This window comes from Muscardinus avellanarius (genome assembly GCF_963383645.1).
Source record: "Muscardinus avellanarius genome assembly, chromosome: 1".
In the NCBI taxonomy this organism is placed as follows: Eukaryota; Metazoa; Chordata; class Mammalia; order Rodentia; family Gliridae; genus Muscardinus; species Muscardinus avellanarius.
The window spans coordinates 226,703,629-226,721,337 of NC_137786.1; positions in this window are offsets into that span (position 1 = coordinate 226,703,629).

Consider the following 17,709-nt stretch of genomic DNA (forward strand, 5'->3'; position numbering starts at 1 on the left):
GTCTCAAGTTTGAAGATGTTTGCTCTCCTATTTATAACACAATATTTGTTAATGTTATCTTTGATCAAAGTACCCATTTGCAGAAAAAATTTTGATACCTTGAGATAATCAACCTATTTTTGGTTTCTGATAGACCAAGTGATTAGCAATCTAGAAAGAAATGGTAGAAATTAGAAGAAAAAAGATCAATTTCAAAGGAAGTTTAAGAACAAGTCTAAATAAAAGATTAATGATCTGAAACATCAATAAAAATTTATGGAATACAATAAAATTGAAAGAAAAGGGGCAAGTCAATTTTCAAAAATTAATAATATCAATACAATTAATATTTAATAAAAACATTATATGAATGACATTGAAATACTTAAGATCAGGAGGCATCTATGAGAACACAACCCCAAATCACTGTTTATTCTTCTCTTCAAGGACATTTACAAAAGCAATGAGGAGAAGTAGAATTAGAATTTCATTTTCTTACGAAACTGAGAAAGGGCTAAAACTGTAACAACTGTATATCAGGTAAAATGGAGTGTCTTATTTTCAGGCACCCCCCTGCATCCCCCTGATGCGGTGCTTTATTCTTCTGTCCCTTCTTTCTACCTTTGTAATAATTAGAATCATTGCTAATTAGAACACTCATTCCTCTCAGCACACAAGCAGAAATGGGTCCATATTCTCTGGGTAACCAAAGTCTTTCCAGGCCTTCTAAATATATCCAATATGGTGACTCGTGTCCCAAGAAATAAGAGCTTTTCCTGAACTGTGCCACCCCAATACCCAGCCTGAAAAGCCTCATGCCCTACTTCCTGGGACCAAGTAACTTTCAGTATGAGCTTTGGGGGCAGCATGCATCCCCATGAATGGACTCATTTCTGCACCACTCCTGCCTCCCAGGGACCCAAGCCACAGCTGAGGCTTGTCTTCCCTGGATCCTTGCTGCCATTGTGTCTGACTTTGCAGAGCTTGGGCTCCTGCCATGCCTCACCAACACAAGGACCGGAGTCACCAGTGTGTGGTATACTACATCCCCTGGGTGCGGCACCAAGTTGTCACTGCACCATGTTCATCCTGGGACCCAACTAGGATGTCCAAATCGTTCCTCAAGGCCCAGACCTTCAGAGTACTCCTTATTTCATGAGTCATGCTGATCCTAGGTAACGCCCCCCACCCCCACAGAGTCAGAGAGTCACAGTTCCATCCTTGACCTCTGGATCTAAGCTGCTAGGCTGTGCCTCAGGACCACAGAACCCATATTTGTGGGAAATCTTCATCTACTTGTGGTGCCTTTATGAGAGAGCCTTTGTCTAAAAATCCCCAAGAGCCGGGCGTGGTGGCGCACGCTTGTAATCCCAGCATTTGGGAGGCTGAGACTGGAGGATCGCAGTTCGCGGACAGCCTCGGCTACTTAGTGAGGCCCTCTGCAACTCAGTGAGAACCTGTTTCAAAATAAAGAATAAAAAATTGGGCAGGGGATGTAGCTCGGAGGTCAAATGCCCCTGGGTTCCATCCCCAAACCCGCAAAAATAAATAAATAAATAAATAAATAAATAAATAAACCCAAGAGTTCTAAAGTAGTTTTCTAAGACTGTGAGCTCAAGACTCCAACTCCACAGCAGCTGTGAGCAGCTGTGCTGTAGTTCCCAGCACCACTGAGGCTCTCTGAGGCTGATGTCAGACCTAAGACCAAAGGGGGAATACCTCAGCTAAGAGTACTGTGGGGAAAACAAGAACAGGAGGTCTCCAAAGTCTTTGTCACTGAGGACCCTTAATGGCCTGTGATCCCACTGTTGCCACCACACTCTTGGAACTGAGGCCACTGAGGCACTTAGAGTTACCATTGATATTGAGCTGAACTGAAGAAACTGCACGGAGCCTGCACCACTGGGTCCATCAGAGCCAGAGTGAAATTCACCTTGCCCAGGGGGCACTCTCAGACTCACGCAGGAGAAAGGCTGCACCTAAGAGCCACTTTGCAAAATTTTGAAAACATGAATTCTCCATGAGATGTGCAAGCATCAGTGCAGGTGTACAAGATACACACACACAAAAAAAAACAAGGAAACAAGATACCATCAAGGGAACGCATTAATTCTTCAATAACTGACTCCAAAGAAGCAGAAACATATGAATTGGCAGCAAAAGAATTCAAACTAATGGTTTGAAGGAAACATTCTGAGATACAAAAAAAAATTCAGACAATTCGGTGAGAGCAGAAAAACAATCCATGTTCTAAATGCGAAATTTAAGAGATATATACAGATATAGAAAGAACCATGCAGAATCTTTAAAAGGAGGAATTCTATGAATAACTTTAAAAATACTAATGCATTTATAGTGGCTGAAACAAAGTTAAGTCAAAAATGGCCACAAGAGACAAAATGGCTATTATTTAATGAAAAAGAACCAAACAAAACTTTGTTCAAAATGAAGCAAAGACCTAAATGAAAAAAGTTAAAACGATAAAAGTATTGCAAAAACTGTGCATTTAATCTTCACAATCCTATATTAGGCATGTATTAGGCAATGGTTTTTTTAGATATGAAAAGAGCTCAAGCAATAAAAGGAAAATGGACAAATCAAACAGCATAAAAATGGAAAACTTTCCTACATCAAAGGACAGAATGAAAAAAGTAATTACAACCCTACGGTGGAAGAAAATATTTGCAAGTTTGTATCTATTAAGGCATTCATATCCTTCACAAGAAATATTAAAGTGTCTTACCATTCAACAATAATAATGAAAAATAACCCAGTTTAATAATTTAATAGCATTCCTCCAAAATAATACACATGTGCCTAAGTACCTAAAAAATTCTAAACATCATTTGTAATTTTTAAAAATGCCAATTAAAACCACAATGAAATACCACCTCAGACCCAAAAGAATGAAGAAACAGAAAGGATAATGACAAGGGATAGTAAGGATACGGAGAAACTGGAACCCTCAAATACAGAGGTTCAGACTGTGGATCAATGCAGCCACTTTGTTAAGGTTTGGTGATTCCTCACAATGCCAAATAATACCTCTACCATGCTGCACAGTAATTCCACCCCCAGGTATCTACACAAGAGAAATGACAACAAATGCTCACACAAAAATCGCATATAAATTTTCTTGATGGCATTATCTATAATAGCCAGAAGATAGAAATAACCTAATTATAACTGATCAATGGATAAATATTCAAACAAAACAGTTCTTCAGTAACTATGGGACTTTGATGATGAGATACTACATGTAAAGCATTTAAGCCAGTGCACATCAGATAATTAATACTCAATGAGTAGTAAAAGCTATTATTTTTTTCTACCATTATTCACTTTCTGGCTTTAAGTAGAAAACATAAAAGTTTTTGTAACACATCCTATCACTAAAGATATGCTAGAGAGGAACTTTATTTCTGAAATCTTCTGTTCCAGCTTGCTCCCATCTGTGGGGAGGTGGGGAACCAGGCCGGGGCCAATATAAAAGAGCAGAGCGTGTTACTCATGATGCCATGTGTTCAGTGCTCAATTCTATATTGCGGTTTGTCTCTAAGGTTGGTCATAAGAATAATGTGTGTCTGTTTTTTCTTTCATGGAATAATCTGGATACTAAATTATGCAGATGCAGGTGCAGAGCCTGGTATATTTATATGTCATGATGAGGGTTATGAGGTGAGTTACACGCTATTGTTCATATATATTTGACCTATCTATAGACTTTATCACGAGCAGAACACGAAAATCTAGATTTGGAGAGAAGGAATAGGATAAAATAGTCGATCTTCTTTTTAGCCTTAAATTTAATCCACATGTGGGGAGCCATTAAGGTTTTCCCCTTATCTTTACTAAAAGCATACTTCTGACTGTCCTCGCCCAGAGTCAACAAGGTTTGGGGCCTTGAAAGCTTCAAGGTTACTAATGCTAATGATGATATTGTTCTGTCTGAGCTAAGACTAGGTTTGTGTTGCATCAGGGTATTGTTTGACCTGCCCGGACATTGGAATTTTTCCCTCCAGGGTAACCTAAAGCAAAAAACTATAAATACCACTAGAGAAGAAGCCCCAGGGTAGGCCAGTAGAGATAGCGACCCGGGAGTTGGCTGGTGATCCTTCTATGCTTAGGAATAAATCATATTTGGAATTTAATTCTTAAGAGTTATATTATTTCATCCTCACTCCTCTCTTCGGAACCCGTACTTCTGCCGGCTGGCTCCGGCATCCACACACTCTAGTACAACTTTCTTTGGGAAAACTGAGCCCCCTGTAAATTTGTAGCTATTATAATGCAGCCATAATTTGATCATTTAGCAACTTATCCATGAAGGGAGAAAGTGTAATTTCCATTTCAAACATTAAAACACCTAAGTAGAAGATATTCAGTTGTTATTATTTAGATCTGAAATATTCTCCCAAAAGCATACGTGTTAAAAACATGTTTCCAGTGTGGCAAGGTTCAGAGATAGGGTGTGGCTATAGGTGGTAGATCACTGGGGTTGTTTCCTCTGAGCCAAAAGAAATCTTTCCTTCTCTAGTTGTTCTTGTCAGATGTTTGTTCACAGTGCCTAAAGGCTAACAAATACACCCATTATCCTCAAGATTTATTTTCAAAAAAGTGATATGATGCAAAAAAATTTTACGTAGATGTAATTTCAAGCCCTATAATTGTTCCCTAAAATAGAGTAGAAGGAGATAAAGGTAACAAGAACCATAAGGGAGCCATGGAACTCCAAGTGTTCTTTCTTTATTAAAAAAATTGTCCACATTAGACACCTGGTAGTGTGCCATCAAGACCTTCTCTTACCTGCCCTCTACATCCACTCAGGAAATGTTCTTCTGATACTGCACAACCACTTTTCATTCAGTATATTTCTCCTACCTTATCAAAATAAGTTACCATCCTACTCTTGTAGCCTCTTAACACTACTCTTTAGAGTACACCCTTAGCTGGATGTGGTGGTACAAGCCTGCCATCCCATTACTTAAGAGGCTAAGAAAAAAATATCATAGGTTTGAGACTACCTTCAGCAATTTAGCAAGATTCGGCAGGTTAGTAAGATCTTGTTTGGGAATAAAAAAATAAAGGGTTAGGGACGTACGTCAAAATAAAATGGTAAAATTCTCTGTTTTCCATTCCAGTACCAAAAAAAAAGGTTCTTCTATTACATTACTCTTAGTAAATAGCTAAAACTTTTTAAGTTGTTGATGAGAGAATCTCTGCTATTTCTGTCCACCTCTATTGCCTCAACCTTATCTTGAATCTCCTTTTCATTTCTAAAGCCCCTAATATATTTGACTTATTCTAATTTATCAAAAAGAAGCAATTTTGTTTCTATATTGAGACATCTATACACAAAGAACTTTTTGGCTGGAATTTTTCCGTTTCCCTGTCTGCTCTATATGAACAAGCAAAAACCTCACCCCAACATCTACCTTTTCAAACACAACTCCCTCTTGTGCATGGATTATTCAACATTATTCAATGCATGGTCAGAAAGGGCTTAAGAAATTTATTATTTCCTACTTATGCTCTAAAAGTGAAAGTGTGAAAGCAACTAAAGATGATTACTCTTAGTCCAATTGAATGTGGACTTCATTATCTTTTATGCAAAGGAGCCTCTGCTTTGATCTCTCAGGCATACCTTCAGTCTGAGGATTTAGGAAATGTAGGTTCTATCTTATCAAATACCACTGATGGTTCTTCTATATTTATAGTTAAGATTGTAAGCTCTCTCAGGACACATTATAATGTTTTCATGTTACTTTGATGGTCTTGCCATAATTCTCTGTAATACAGGGCAGGTTCTAGGCACTCTAGGCTGATATTATGTCTTTCTTAAGAACTCTGGCCAGAAATTCATATAGTGTTTCTGACATCCTCATTATAAAAATTCATATGTTAATTATCAGAACCAACAAGTTCCCCAAGAACAAAAATTAATGTCTACTACATGAGATCAATGTCCAAATTTTCACATATCAAGAAAGCTGAAGCTACAGAGAATATCAGCTGGATTTAAGAAACATTTCTTCTAGGTTGAGGAAGAATATGAGGGTCAGTTTGTCCCACAGTATGACATTCATGAGTCTAGTGAAAATCATACTGTCCTTATTTTCGCCCTCGGTATAGAAATGAAGAAACACAGATAACATCCTTTCCTCTCCTATTGACTACAAACGTATTGTGGATCAGCTATACCACCAAACTTTTGCTTTTGCATTTACAGATTAGCATCTCAGTCATGGGTCAGAATCACCAAAAAGACATAAAAGAGAGTCTGTAAAGAACCAGAATCTCCCTTGGAAACACAAAATAGAGATCCAAAAGGAGGGATAAACCCGAATGGCTCGTTTCTACCTGATATAGAAATGGTAACCTGAGAAGGGCAACAACCTAAAACATGACCCAATAAATCTGGAACCTGATCCTACTTCTTGTATTATTAGCTGGAGTGATTCTGGATAGGTATGTCCCTTCTCTGGTTTTCTTTTCTATCTTATCTGAGTTGATAGTGCATTGGGCACAGTTTTACCCCTGTTTCTGCCCTCCACGATGCTAAGAATCTTCAAGGTGTCTTCTGTTAGCACACCTCCCCATGAGCCCATCCATTTGTTGCTTGGATGGTGCGTATATATTGCCAAAGATTATCGGAGAAGCAGGTCCAGACACAAACCTATCTCAGGACCAGTCTAAGTGCATGAAACTGGGAAGCCTGACTTCACCCTGCACCAATACTACCTAATTCTGTATGTGGCAGGTCTTAAGTGTTGAATTATAGAAGTAACAGGGAGGGGGATTAAGAGTGCATGAGATGAAAAGCCAAACATTTAAAATGTTGATTATGGTTTTTAATAGCCCAGAAATTTAGAAAACAAAAGTAACTAAAGCACCTTACACAGCACTCATCTTAGACTTTTAAGGTCCTTGACCTTATTCCCTGCAGCAAGGACTACCCCTCATCTTAGACTTTCAGGGGGCCTTAGGTCCTTGACCTTATTCCCTGCAGCAAGGACTACCCCTCAAATGCACATTTACATGTGCTCTCAACACACCCCAATCCAGAATAACAGCTGTGTCATGTGACGCAGCCTTATCTTTTTTTTCCTCTTCTATTCCAAAGAGCCCTAGAAACAGTTCATGAAACCCAGTACGAAAAGTCTAGGAAAGCAAGTCTCAGACTTACCTTCTTCCAGTCTGAATCGTCTGCGTGCGCCTGATGAGAGCCAGCCTTTGAGGAAGACCTCAGGCTTTTCTTCCCCAGACACAATCACCTTCCCACACTCCACACCCCACAGATCACTCTGTTTAAATCTCTGTTCCGTTTCTGGCAATTTCGCTAAATCCTAAAGCCTGGCTGAGAATTTCTGAAAAAAAAAAAAAAAAAAAGAAAAAAAAACAATTACTGGTTCCTGTTTTTTTTTTTTTTTTTTTTTTTGCAGTTCAGGGAATCTCAACTAAGGCCTTCTTTAGTTCCTTTTTTTATATCGGAAATGATAACTGATTTTGTGACTAATGTATATGAGTGTGTGCATCTATTGTTAAATTTGCTGAATATATGATATGCTACCTCAACAACCAACCATGAAATAAAATCTCTGAAACTTTGAGTATAAATATATCTTTCTTTTTGTGTGGTACAATGTACTAGGGATTGACAACCAGGCAGTGTTCGACATCTGAGCTACACACCCAGCCTTGAACCTGCTATCCTTTGAACCTGAAATCTCAAGTGCTGGGATTATAGCACGCAACACAATGCCTGGCTAGCTTTATTTCAAGTTTGTTAGTTCAGGTATTTTATTACAGAAATGAAAAAATAAAAAATAAAAATGTCCATGCAGGAAAAAACAATGTCCAGAATAGATCCAAAGAGGCAGAAAACAGATTAGTGGTTGCCAGGGTTTTGAGTGAGGGGAGAATTCAGAGTGTCTGCTGATGGGTATGGAATTTATTTTTTGAATGATAGAAAATATCTGAAATTAGATGGTAATGAGTTGTATGCATTCATAAACATATCAAAGTCAATCAGTAAGCCAAACATGAGAAGGAAGGAGGAGGGAGGGAATGGCGTAGGAATTGAGAAAGGACTAAATAAGTGATGTGTGCATGTATGCCTCTACCATCTCATGCACCAGTAAGATGTCTGACTACAATGCACCGATAAAAAAATTCCAAAATGGTGAGCTGTATACTATATGACTTAGTCTCAATTTAAAAGGAATTATAAAGGGGTTATAAGAAGTGCATGGGAAGTTAGTCCTCAAATAGGTAAAAGCGGGGAAAATTATTTAAAATGTGGTAACAAGCTGGGTGTGGTGGTGCACGCTTGTAATCCCTGCGCTTGGGAGGCGGAGACAGGGGAATCGCGCAGGTTCGAAACCAGCTTGCTGGCTTAAGAGACCCTGTTTCCAAATTTTAAAAGGTATAAAAATAGGTCTGGGAGTGGAGCCCGGAGGTAGAAGGGCTTCCAGGAACCCCAGTACCACAAAAATAAATAAATAAATAAATAAATAAATAAATAAATAAATAAAATAAAATGTGGTAACAAGTGACTTTAGGGTACATAAAAGAAATAATACTTCTGTATACTTAGTACTCTTCAAGGTGGAATGAGCTAACATTGGAATTAGGTTTAGGAAGGGCTTAAACCAATGCATGAAAAAAATTATAATTCTTGTAGGGTAGAAACTTTCCTCCATTCATGGGGGCTCCAAATCTATTTTTATTTGTTTGTACTATGGTATATACAGATGGCAAGAAAGAATCTGCTTTGTGGACTTGAGTCTAATAAAAGATGATTGATTATCAAAAAGAAGAACTGACAAATACATATACAAAATTAATTCAATGGCAGTTACGAGCCTTCTGAAAAGCACATTTTCATAATTTCACACATTTCCAGGTTACCTTTGTCTTCAAAGATATCTGTGTGTTAAAATTTTGTATATAACTTTAATGTATTATTTATATGAAATTTCACTGTTAGAAATTAATCATGAAAGTCCATAAATTAACAACAAATTGGTTTCATAGCAATAATTAATATAACAATTTTTAAGTCAAGGAAGCACCTAGTATCAGAGAAAAAGCCTAGTCTTTTATTAAGACAAATTTAACTGTAATTATATATTATTTAATCTTACCAGTTCCTCGAATCTAAGATTACTCATATGTAAAATAAAAACAATACTTACATTACATGGAAGGGTGTATTAGTTCATTTTCCATTGTTAAAATACCCGTGAGTAGGTATTTGTAAAGGAAAGAGGCTTACATAGCTCATAGATTGGGTAGTTTAAGAGTATGACCCCAGAATTTTCTGGCTCTACTGAGGAGCTTTATGGTTATATCACAACATGGCAGATGACATAGTACTGGAAGTGTTTTTAAGAGGTTCATTTTCCATGAAGAGAGGAGAGAGACAGACAGACAGACAGACAGACAGACACAGGGGCCAGACTTGCCCTTTTAATTCCATGATCCTATAGGAACTACTGTAATCTCCTCTGAGTGTAGTGCACCCAGTGACCTAAACTTCTCTCACTAGGTCCCTCCTCTTAAAGATCGCACTACCTCAACATTGTCACACTAAAGATCTGGTCTTAGGAATACAGAGGAGACGTCCTGGGGTTGGATTATTTAGCTGAAGAGCTGCTGAATGCACATGGAACACAAGTGGAAAGAGAATGAGGACACAGAGGGTGTTCCATCTAAGTCTGTAGAATGAAGAAAGACCACAGAGAGGTCAGAGTGTAGCCAAGAAATGGAAAGAGCTTCCAAATAAAATAAGAGTAGAGGTTATGAAGAGTTAGATCCTTCAAGATTGTCTCAGCCTTTCAGGCTGCTGTAAGAGAATAGCAGACTAGGCGACTTAAACAACCGAAATACAATTCTCACAGTTCTAGAAGTTGGAAAATACAAGAGCAAGGTGCCAGGATGGTCAGTTCTAGTGAAGGAAAACAGAGGAATATTTTCTTATTCTATCCAGCACATGAAAGAGGCAGAGAAATGAAGCAAAAAAAAAAAAAAAAAAAAAGATTTCAAGATGTATAACTCTGTTGTTGGTTGTTCTTGGTCAGTCTTCCTCTCTTAACATCTTCCTATCCCTGAAGGAATTATACTAAAGCTGTGCTGTGAAACTCTACTGCAGACCTCGCTGTGGGTTCTAACTAGACATAACAGAGAACATCAGGGCCCGATTTTCTCCACAAGCCCAGACTGACCACAGAAGTGTACTGCAAGAACCTCCCTGGGAACTTATGTCGGAGCCAGCCGGCAAAAATATGGGTTCTGAAGAGAGGCGTGAGGATGAAGAATTTAACTCTAAGAATTTGATTCTCAGAATATTTATTCTAATGTGGTGGGTGGGGGCGCCAGCCTACTATCTCTACTGGCCGACCCCTGCTCCTGGGTCAGTATCTCTGCTGGTCGATGACTGCTCCTGGGTCAGTATTCTCTATTGCACCCACGCCGACCTACTGGCCGACGCCTACTTCTGGGTCAATATCATCTCCCCTGCGACGATGCTGGGCTTGTTTTTCCAGAGGTATTTATACTGTTACAGGTCAATCAACATCCCCGTGCTACCACCACCAGAATACAATAAAGACCAATCCAAAGCACATATATTACAGATAGGTTAATCAGTACCCTCATGCCATCACCATCTGATCTTCTCCCAGAACTTTTACTTTGAACTTTCCATGACTACAAACCTTGTTGACTCTGGGTGAAGGAAAGTCAGCTGAGCCAGAAATATTAATTTAGGGGAAAGCCTTAATGGCTCCCCACAAACTTAGACTTCTGTTTTTTGTTTTGGTGGTACTGGGGGGTGGAACCCAAGGACTTTTCTACCTCTGGGCTATACTTCCAGACCTATTTTATACTTTATTTGGAAACAGGATCTCACTAAGTTGCTGAGAGCCTAAGTCGCTGAGGCTGGCTTTGAACCTGTGCGATCCTCCTGTCTCCGCCTCCTAAGCGCGGGGATTACAACCTTGCGCCACTATGCCCAGCAGGACTTCAGTTTTTGTGGTGGTTTTGCTAAGGACCCAGTGTTCTGTGCCCTGTCACAACTCCCTCTATCTCAGGAACATCCACACCTTGACTTCCTCCTGGGGTAATCCTTGAGCCTTTCTCCACCAATCACCTTCTTTTGCATGTTAAGTCACATTATTTTTCATTTATTTTATCTTATAAGTCATTTGTTTTCAAATCCATTCTTTTTATTAGGAAATGCATGCCTAGTCACTGCTGCTACGTGGTTTAAGAGTTTAATCAGTTTAATGCAATCCCACATATTGATTCGCCTCTTAGTTTCTTGTGCTTTTGGGATCTTGTTAAGAAAGCTTTTATCTGTGTTTTTGTGTTGCAGTGTTAGACCTATGCCCTTTTCAAAGAGCCTCAAGGTCTCTGGTCTAATTTCCAAGTCTTTGATCCATTTTGAATTGACTCTTGTGCAGGGTGAGAAAGTAGGGTTTCTTCCCATGTTTTTTGCATATGTTTAACCAGTTTTGCCAACAGGATTTATTGAAAGGGCTACCTTTTTTCCACTGTATGTTTTTGGCCCCTTTGTCAAAAATCAATTGGCTATAAGCATGTCAACCTAAAAATAAAAAATATTTAAAAATATTACCACTGCTTCCTTTCTTATCCACCTTTCCACCTCCATAAAAAATTTCCCCTCCCACATACTCAAAACTGCAATCTTATTTCACCTTTACTTGCCTTTATTTTTAAGAATAATCACTACCATCTGATACACTGTATATGTTATTTACTTATCATTATCTGCCTATTGTCTATAGTCCATGAGCTACCTTAAAGCATTCACAACTCCTCCTTCCTGGGGGTTTCAGCAAATCTGTGTGAGTATTGTAAGCCCAGGTTGCAGGGCCTTGGAGCCTCCCTTTCTTCCCATAATCCAAGAAATACAATAAATTTGTATTTCATCCAGGGCCTACTTTCTATTTGTTTTTTAATTTTGCTTTGGGCTTTTTCTATTAATTTAAAGGTTCTTCAGAATATCTGGTCTACCAAACTAATAGAAAATGGAGTAAGAACACAGCATCTTTTATTTCAAACACTTCCCTTGGTGCCCTACGCAAGCCAGTTGTCTTTGCCATCATTTATTCAGTCCAAACTCCCATTCAATTCCCTAAAATGTTAGTGAAGACCAGAAAAATAACTATATATAAATAATAAATTATTATATCAGGTTGAAAAATGCTTAAACTACTATAAGTCTTTGATCACCAAATAATCACAATGGCTGGTCACAAGCAATTTGCTTTCAGTCTGTGGCTGCAATACCATACTGGCTCTGCTTCTCTGTCTGATTTGATGGTCTATCTTTTCTGTTTAGAATTTAAATATAAAACAGACCCACCAATTTTTGTGTATTTGTTTAAAATGTCATATTCCTCTTTCGAATTTACCTGAATACACATTGGCAGAAAAACATTATATTGAGAAATACTTCCTTTGCTGAAGTTCAGGTATGAAAAACAAAGACATATTCCATAAGGATAAAAATGTAATTGAGGAAACAGTCTTCAATTATTTCTAGACAGTAGTCATTCTCAACCGGGAATAATTTTTCCCACAAGGGACATTTGGCAATATCTGGAGAAAAAAATTGGTTGCTACAACTAAGGATGTGCCATATTAGCATCTACTGAGGTGTAGATACATATTTTATAATGCACAGAACAACTACCTACAACAGAGAATTATTGGTTCCCAATGCCGGTAGTGTAAAGTTTGAGAAATCTTATATCTGTGGTTGTCACACACTAGGAAATACTCAAGATAAAACTGATTCTAGTTGTATGGAAGAATTTATCTCCAAGCTTTAATAATTAAATCACAATAGATATAGTACCATAAAGGATTGAAGTGAAAATAAGAATTCCAATGAGCAGATCATGCTGCTTTAATTTTCATGTAGAGGCTACCTAGAGAAGGTCTTAAGTAGAATTAGTTCTTAAGTGTCTTTGTGAAAACTACTATTTTATCTATAGAAGTGACAATGATATGTGGTCCCATATTTTCTTTATTGTTGAGTTTTCATTTAACTTGAAAATATTAAGAGAGTAAAAACTTCACACCACAAGGGGAAAAAGAGATAATGGTGTAGGTTAATGGATGTGTCAATTAGTTTGATTGCAGTGGTCATTTCAGGGTGCACACATACAGCAAGACATCACATTGCATGTAATTATATATATATATATATATATATATATATATATATATATATATACATGTATGTATTTTTGTCAATAATACTTCAAAAAGATGGAAAAATGGAGTTGCAGCTCCCTGTTGATTTTTATACTACTACAAGAACATGGTTAGATGACGAGTCAGACATTTCATCAACTAAAAGTGGGAAAGTCCTTTTGAAGAACGATGGAAACATGAGTGAATAGCTCCAATCTAGAGTTTGGAGATAGATGAGCAGATTTTTGTCTTAACCTTCTCTCTCAGTACATAACCTTGAGGAACTTAACCTCTCTGTTCTTCCTTTTCAGCACTGTAGACTGTTAGAAGAATTAATGTTAATGCATGTGCCTGGAACACAGTAGATATTCAGTAAGATTTAGTTTATTTTTATTTCATGGACATAAATCCAGGAAGTTTTTTTTTAGTAAACCATCTCTTTTTGTGGTTATTATATTTATAAACAAATTTATAAGAAAGTAAATTTTCTGGAAAATTGTTTTCTTCTCCAGGAAGATCCAGGGAGAGGAGTGCTCTAGAACTGTAGAATTCTATGACTCATTGACTGAGATTCTGTGGTTCTAGCACTAAGTAACCACCAAGCCCTCATTGCTATGGACTCCATGTGGCTCGGGTGAAGTGGACCATGCTTTTTGGCTGTAATGTCCACTCACTCATTCTTTTAGTAGAGTTTGCCACTGAATCATGGAGTTACCATCCCAGCATAAAAGAGAGACCACAGTCATCACTGTACAATCACATGAAAATATACTGGCCGCATTTCCCTATGGGCCTCATGGCTCTCTGTTGGATTTCCTCAAGGGAGAGCCAAAAGTCTTGGGGGTAAGTTTTCTCCATTCATGGGTCTTCCTAGAGAAGAGGAAAGACGTTGTTTCTCCATGTATGTCTGCAGAGATACCATTGTGCAATGATTCTCAGGGAGGGACTTGATTCCACTCCCCATCATCTGCCATATATTCTTTTATTAAATCAAAAGTAGTACTCTAAGTCATTTGCTTATAAAAAAATGGAATAATTAGGAGAAGAGCCACTGTGTAAACAATGTACTTTGATAAATAAGACAAATAAAAGCTCTTAGAAACACACAGTTTGGCTCAAGTCTTAAAAGTGTTCCTAAAGGCTTAACTTTGAGAAATAAAACATTGAACTCTGGTTAAATAATTCCTCTAACCCCGAGAAAAAAAGCCCAGATCTATTTTGTGAGGAGGTAGCACTGGTCTTTGAGTCCTAGCAGAGAGAAAGCAGGAAATTGGTATGATTTTTCTAAATATCCTCTTGAGAACATGACCTCAGGATGTGTTGGCCCCTCCCTGGTAGTGGAGAAGCCATTAGAGGAAAGTTGAGGCACTGAAGGACTCAGGACAGTATGATGGGGTTAAAGACACTTAGGCTGGGCCTCCTGGCTACCTGGCAGTGGTTGGTGAATAGAGATAAAGACATTCAGAGGGAGGGTAGAGTTCCATGGTGCAGAACGCTGGTAACCTCTGCGCCTTGTCTCTCACAGGCTGTCCAGATCCTGCTTGCTCTGATCATTGGTGGCCTTGGAACTATCTTTGCATTTAGTTACATTGATTTTTCCCAAATATTTCCCCTCGTTTTCTTCACAGGATATCCGTACTGGGGGACATTTATTGTGAGTATCGTGGATTAAGAGGTTTTTTTAATTGTTAATTTTTATTAGTGCACTCTAAGTGCACATGATGGTGAGATTCGTAGTGATATATTCATGGAGACACATAACATTTTTAATCCATGTTCTTCCCCATCACTCCCCTTTTCCTCCCTAACTCCCTCTCCATACGTGATATGAATGTATCACATGATAGTGAGATTCATAGCAATGCATTCACACGTGCACATAACTTTGTTTCCTCCCCCACACCTCTCCTTTCCCTTCCCTCTTTCTTTCTCTCTTCCATTCCAACTACTCTATTCTAACTACTACATTTTTATGGGGTCCTTTTTCTTTGCTATTTTCTCCCAAGCTCCCATGTATGAGAGAGTATGTGCAGTCCTTGGCTTTCTGAGTCTGGTTGATCTTCCCTAGCGTGAGTCATTACAGTAAAGATGCATGTGAACCCTGTTGAGTCCCAGGAGAAATAATGTCTCCACTCTGCTCCAAAAGACAAGAGAGAGAGTCCCCTCAATGGAGTCACAAAAGCAGTGATTCCATTTGGTCACTGTGCTATCATCTTCAGAGTACTAACCACTCTTAGGTGGAAGATGCTTAAGTTTCCAGAGCCGTCCTGTGTGTAAAATGTCATTTGCTCCTCACTTTCAGTCTGTGAGACTAACTAGGCAAATATTCTACTTTCTCTTCTGTAAATAAGAGAATCAAGTTTGAGAATTGGTAATACTCAAAACATATACAGCTAGTGTGCAGAGAGCCACAGACTGTCATAGCTTGAAGAAAAATTTAAGGTTATGATAGCTCCACGCCTTCCTTAGCTCCAAGGACAATTTTATTAGTGGCCTTCACAGAGATGATAATCATAGAGGTCTAAATATTCTTCCTAGGAAAGTGCTATTTCTTTCCAATCTCCACAGCCTGGGTTCCTAATCTTGTCCCATGTAGTTAAGGATAGATTCATTAGAGCTTACTGCACTAGAACATAAACTCACAAAATGGCAAGAACACTGTCTCTCTGACTCACTGTTATTTTCTCATAACCTAGAACCATACTTTTGACATGGTGGACATGAATGAATAAATAGTCAAAACAATGAATGGATGAAATGAAAAAGGAGAGTAGAGTCTCTGATTGTTAAAAATCCACAATCTCTACTGATAAACATAAATATCCCAAGCCTTTTCTATAATTCACGTTTCAAAAGCCAACTGGTACTCTGTACACTCTCCCGATAGAAACAATATAATATTGAATGTGATTTTTTAAAGAACTACATATACTCTGCGGTTCGAAGTCAGATAGACCAGCTCCTACTTTCCTGTTTCAAAGTAGAATTTTCCCAGTGTGAATGTAATCTGTATGCATGTATTGTCCTGAGATTCTGGCCTGCTGCTTTTTAAAAGTCCAGTCTTTGTGGAAAAACAATTTACTGAGCACATAACTATGCTTTCTTGGCATAAAGAGCACTGGTAAGCAAGACTCTGTCTGACCTGAGAAAAGTAAATATGTGAACAATGAACTCACCTGTGCTGAGTGCTCTAAGTGGGGCTCCCAGGAGCCAGGTGAGGATCTCGTGGCCTGGGGATGCCAGGTGCTTACTGCAAATGGAAGGAAGGCATTGCTGGCAGTGGCAGAGCCTGGACTGAGGGCCTGATGTGGGGGATCAAACGACCAAAAGACCAGTCTTGTCTTGTTGTGGCATAAAATGAAGCCATAAATGGCAGCTTCAGCCAAGCTGTGTCTGCCCTATGTTCATGTGAAGATTATTGAACTTCAGCTGGACAGGGTGATACACGCCTATAATCCCAGTACTTGAGAGGCTGAGACAGGAGGAGCAAACACTTGAAACCAGCACCAGCAACTCAGTGAGACTCAAAATAAAAATAAAAAGAAAGACTGAGCCAGGCGTGGTGGCACACGCCTGTAATCCCAGCATTCGGGAGGCTGAGACTGGAGGATTGAGGTTCGGAGAGCCTCAGCTGCTTAGCGAGGCCCTTTGCAACTCAGTGAGACCCTGTTTCAAAAAATATAAAGACTAAAAAATAGGACTGGGGTATAGCTCGGAGGTGCAGTGCCTCTGGGTTCCATCCCCAGCACCTCAAAAATAAATCAATATAAAATAAAAAAAATACTGGAGTCTAGCTCAAGGGTAGAATGACTCTGGATTCAATTCCCAGTTTAGGAAGAACTGAAGAAAAAAAGGGAAGAAGGAAGAAAGGAAGGAAGACAGGAAGAAGGAAGGAAGGAAGGGAGGGAGGAAGGAAGGAAGGGAGGAAGGGAGAGAGGAAGGAAGGACTTCAATACGAAAGTAAGGAAAATAGATTTCATTGGTGTGTGTGTGTGAGTGTGTGCATGTGTGCGTGTGTGCAAGCATGCATGCGTGTGTGTGTGTGTGTCCTGGTTGTTAAACCCAGAGGTATTTTACCCCCAAACTATACTCCCAGCCCTATTTTATTTTTTATTTTAAAACAAGGTCTCACTAAGTTGCTAAGGAGCTTCACTCAAGTTACCAAGGCCAGCCTCAAACTTGTGATTATCCTGTTTCATCATCCCAAGTACTATGATTATAGGTGTTTGCCACCGAATCTAGCTCCACTAATAATTCTTAAAGAAGGCAGTGACATTTAAAGGCTTGTTCTGGTTGAAATAGCATAATGTTATCTGAGTGGGAAATGAATTCCAAATGGTAAGAGCGAATCTAGAAGAATCAGTTGGGAGGAGGTTGCAGTGATTCAAAAAGGGTGATATCCTGAATCAGCCAGACAATGGAAGAGAGAGAGAGAGAGAGAGAGAGAGAGAGAGAGAGAGAAAGAGAGAGACAGAGAGAGAGACTGAGAGAGAGACAGAGACA